General features: G+C 34.2%; 4 non-coding genes across 4 annotated transcripts; 2 read left to right on the top strand and 2 right to left on the bottom strand.

Moving 5' to 3' along the window:
* Positions 1–175: 175 nt before the first annotated feature.
* Positions 176–247, bottom strand: TRNAT-GGU (transfer RNA threonine (anticodon GGU)). Its single transcript has one exon. It is a non-coding gene; the product is annotated as a tRNA-Thr (tRNA).
* A 979-nt stretch (positions 248–1,226) lies between these two features.
* On the top strand, positions 1,227–1,310 carry TRNAY-GUA (transfer RNA tyrosine (anticodon GUA)). Its single transcript has one exon. It is a non-coding gene; the product is annotated as a tRNA-Tyr (tRNA).
* A 108-nt stretch (positions 1,311–1,418) lies between these two features.
* TRNAD-GUC (transfer RNA aspartic acid (anticodon GUC)) lies at positions 1,419–1,492 on the top strand. The gene has a single exon. It is a non-coding gene; the product is annotated as a tRNA-Asp (tRNA).
* A 3,066-nt stretch (positions 1,493–4,558) lies between these two features.
* TRNAC-GCA (transfer RNA cysteine (anticodon GCA)) lies at positions 4,559–4,630 on the bottom strand. Its single transcript has one exon. It is a non-coding gene; the product is annotated as a tRNA-Cys (tRNA).
* Positions 4,631–5,000: the final 370 nt, after the last annotated feature.

The following is a 5,000-nucleotide window of genomic DNA, read 5'->3' on the forward strand; positions in this document are numbered from 1 at the left end:
TTTCATTATTCAGAAATTCATAATAATGAAAATTGACTAAACAAATGTTCAACTTTATAACTAAGTATAATAATTAAGTATAATGATAATGTATTATCCAGTTAGTTACTTTTTTTATTACAAATAAAAATACAATTCTCCCCTCAAATATGAATACTAGATTGGAGTTTTACAAAGCCCCTTATCGGATTTGAACCGATGACTTACGCCTTACCATGGCGTTACTCTACCACTGAGTTAAAAGGGCCTTTTTGATTTAATTCCGGAATTATTCACTATGTGGATAAAATATCTATAGGTACATATATTATAAACATAAGTATATATGCATAAGTACATGCAGTAGATACATAGTGTCTAGTGGCTCATTGTTGAATAATAAAATGGATTTACCTAGGAAGTCTAGGAGAAAATGCAATGAATTGTTTCAAGACCGACTCGAATTGCTTTTTTTCTTTTATTGAATTGATCCCACCAGAACAAAATTCACTTGATTGATACATGTACATACACCTAGCAATTCAACATAAAATTCAAGATATTTCATCGAATCATGGAATGAAGAGATTCTACTTGTCTCCTGAACTAAATTCTTGGAGAAAAAAGAATTTTCTTCTTGATCCCGCTTACTAGATTTCTCGTTTGTTAATTTCCTGTCTTGGTGGGAGGGAGATAAGGATATCTCGTCTTAACAATGAATCAAATGAAAGTGAAAGAAATAGAATTTCACACCTTTTTCCTTTTCTGACGGACCAATCATTCCCTGCAAAAATCCTACTCTTCCTTATTATTTCTATTTTTTGTATTTATTACTTTTTTTTTATTTATAAATAAAAAAAGAAAATTCTAAATACTAAATAATCTAAACTAAAATAATCGAAAGAAATTCAATTGAAATAATTCCAAAAAAAAAAAATACTACTACTAGATTTCTAATGGCGATTCTAATGAATAATTCATCAATGACGAATAAAAAAATTCTATGCAATTCTGAAAGGGGGAAAGATCCCTCGGATAGAATCATTCGATTATATTGACAATTTCAAAAAACTGATCATACTATGATCATAGTATGATGGCGGTTGGTCAAGCAGGCCCCCATCGTCTAGTGGTTTAGGACATCTCTCTTTCAAGGAGGCAGCGGGGATTCGAATTCCCCTGGGGGTAGGGTACTACGAAAGGAAGTTGATCATGGATTACCAATAAGTCTAAAATTGATTCTTCCTGGGTCGATGCCCGAGCGGTTAATGGGGACGGACTGTAAATTCGTTGGCAATATGTCTACGCTGGTTCAAATCCAGCTCGGCCCAAAAATTCGCCAATCCGCCATGAGATGATATAACCCCCTTTGTACTTCAGAAATACCCGATCCGGAGATAAAAAAGAATCAAATTTTCTGCTAGATCCCGTATTTCCCTGGGATTGTAGTTCAATTGGTCAGAGCACCGCCCTGTCAAGGCGGAAGCTGCGGGTTCGAGCCCCGTCAGTCCCGATGGATCCAATAAATATATCAATAAATCTCTCCCTTTTTATGAAGGGGACCGGGGGCAGAATTTCATTGTCAAAGCAAAGGGGAAATCCTTATTTCTTTTTTCTTTCCTTTTGGTAGGAGAAAGACATATGCGGTTGGATTAGTACGATTATTGGTAGCATTATAGTCAGTATTCCAAGAAATGCTGGCTTTTTCGATTGCCCCCGATGCATGTAATGGAATCGAGTACTATACCTTTTTGAGGCGCGCATACACAAGGGGAATTCCTTTCTTGTCCAATACAAAATTTAATATAAGAAAATACTTTCCAGAAAAAACAAAAAAAAAACAATTTATTTTTCTGGCTACGGATTTATGGAACCTCACTTACTAGTTTGAAGTTGAAAAATAGATTTCATGCAAATTGCACACTGAGCTTTTGGTATAGGTGTCCCGGGGCTAATAATCTACGAAGAAAGGAGGGGAAAGGAAAGATCCTACTCCTCTTAGAAAGGGGAATGAATCATTTTTCCGATTTTTCATTTTGTTTTAAGGCCCCATCGACGAAAGAACAAATCGGAAAATAGTCAATTTGATGAATATTCATTTTATACGGTCTCATCTTTATCACACTTCTTTGTCTTCCAAGTCAAAAATAGTTTAGTTCTAAACTCCTTTCTTTTTCCATTTAGCTTTTATTGTTTGTTTGGGTTTGTAACTATGTGACCACTGGAAGTGGAAGAGCTATTTGATGAGACTTCATCAGATGATTGTACAAGAAGGAACTAGATAGATTAGAGAGAAAAAAAGAACAGATGAGAAAAAATGATAATGATAAATAAATAAAGGAATTTTGGATTGGGTCAGGAATCCAAGTTTGGGGCGGTATGGATAAAAGAACTTCCTATGTTATACTATTCAATTCTCGACGACGAATTGATTTGATAGTTCAGATATTGTTATTCATGATATTGATCCGATTCAAGATCATCGAGAGGTAATATTCATTCATTGAATTTACAGGCCAAAGATTTATCATCTCTATGGGATTAAATCCCGAGTTATTGCGAAGTAAAAAACCGATGAGATTATGGAAGTAAATATTCTTGCATTTATTGCTACTGCACTATTTATTCTAGTTCCTACCGCTTTTCTACTTATCATTTACGTAAAAACAGTCAGTCAAAACGATTAATTATTAACTAATTTGAATGAAACTTGACTTCTGAGTTCTTAGCCAAAATTGACGAAATAAAATGAAAAAGATTCTAATTTCATGTCTTAAATGAAATGAGTGGACTAGAATCGGCAGTATTCTAATAGATAGATAGTATGGTAGAAAGAAAGATTCATCTATTTCTTTCTACCATACTATTTATTAGTTAGATTGTAGTTATAAAGCTGCCCCCTGGAATAAAATAAAGATAGAGGCTGCATTTGATATGGATCTTTTGATATGGATCTATAGATCAATCTACAATATTATCTTGATATATGTGAATATCAATTCCATATATGGGATTGACATAGCATCCAATTCCATTTATTTGCTATATCTATTTGTTCTGATCAATCTAAATTACTCTTATGTCTTATAGTTTGAATTACTAGATTTTTGATTTCCAATCTGAATCTCGGTATCTATTGAAAGAATCAAATCAATGAAGGAAAAGCGATAGATATAGGCAGATTCAAAAAATCACGTAGTAATCTTTTTTTTAACATTCCCAAGAAGTAATTGAGTAAACCATTGACAGTAGTTCCACGGGCATCGAAAAGGAAGAGTAAACCTCACCGATTTTTAACGCCTGAACCATGATATGAAATAAGTCGATAAAGCATAAATCCAATTTCAAAAATTCGAAAGCGGTAAATGCGCAATATGTGACTCATCTGAAGATCTTATTCTGCATAGTATCTCGTTAGACAACCACTATGTTTATATCCTTTCTTTCTCATACAAAGTGCGTATACACTTAACAAAACTACCTCTTCTTTGAACAGTAAAGAGAGAAAGAAATAAAAAAAGGGTCCGGCCCTCCTCAGTATCACCTGGTAAGAGGCCGTTGATTGGAATAGAAAATTTCGGAAGAATTAGGTTCGAATAAATTTCCTGGGATCCTCTTCCTTTCGAACTACAAACATGGGAATCGTTGAAATAGCTCTTTGATTGAAAGAGGATGATTCCTATAATACATTACTCCAGTCGAGTCCAATGGAATTTCAAAATGAAGATATTTTGATTTTGTTCAAAACGTGTTGCAGAACGATCTCGAAAGCAATTGATATTGATACAGTTTGCTTCCTTAACTCAATTAGTAGGACCCCTAGAGTCCACTTCTTCCCCACACTACGAGTGAAAGGGAAAAAGTAAAGACTACCATTAAAGCAGCCCAAGCAAGACTTACTATATCCATATGAATTATGTCCCCTATCTCTATAAATATAAAGGAATTGTTCCGTTATTCCTCACTAATAATAGTGGAATCAATGGCGCAGAGTCAAAAAGAACGAAGACTATTAATAAACCAATCCAATAAATTCGCTCATTTTATAAGAAATTCCTATAGGATTTCTAATCGGGAAAGATTAAACACAAGCAAAATCTGCAGTAACATCTCAAGGGAATGTTACTAATGGAACATGTAGGAATAATAGGTCCTATTCTTTTTTTGTTGACCCTCATTTCAATTGATTGGATGCTTGAGCACTCAGAGATTTTCGTGAGTTCCTCGTATATAATAAAGTATCTTCCGCCCCCTTCCACAACTATTTAGATTTCCTATCGGGCTCTCCAATCTAATTCAAGGTCCAGTCATTATACAATGCATTAATAATAGAAAATTTTGATTTGTAGTAGAAGGTAATTGCGAAGTCTTGATAGCCCCTCTAGCATTCGAATATTTCCTTGAAGCCTAAATATGCAATGCAAAGATATTTACAATTTTTTAGAAAAACCCCCAGACCAGATGTTTAGAATCAAACAAGTATCAACAGTCTGCTTTCTCTGCTTCTGCTGGGGAATCATTCGGCGGGTTATATCAACAGAACAGAAGAAAAGAAGAGATTTCGAGTTTTTTGTTGATCAGGCGACACCCGGATTTGAACTGGGGAAAAAAGGATTTGCAGTCCTCTGCCTTACCACTCGGCCATGTCGCCAAAATGCTACAAATACAAAATAGATGAAAACTTTCCAGGATTACTGAACTGCTTTTTTATTGTACTTGCACCTTGAGTTCTGTTTTCCTTAATTTTTCCTAAAAGTCAAAGAAATCCTAATCCTTCTTCCCTTTTGATTGGGTTTGATTCATCCTTTCAATTTCGATCTCCAAATTCATAATGTTCAAAGCTTTCTCTTACCTTTCTATTGAAAAATCAAATGTGGATTTTCAGTCGCAAAATCCAAAATTCAAATTTCTGAAAATCGGAACCATTAACTATTGACTTAGAATGCATGAATGATTCTTGGATTTGAATCTCCAAATTTTGTTTTCCTAATGACATAAGAAAATACAACTTGATATATAAC

This window comes from Nicotiana sylvestris, chromosome 1, assembly GCF_000393655.2.
Source record: "Nicotiana sylvestris chromosome 1, ASM39365v2, whole genome shotgun sequence".
NCBI lineage: Eukaryota > Viridiplantae > Streptophyta > Magnoliopsida > Solanales > Solanaceae > Nicotiana > Nicotiana sylvestris.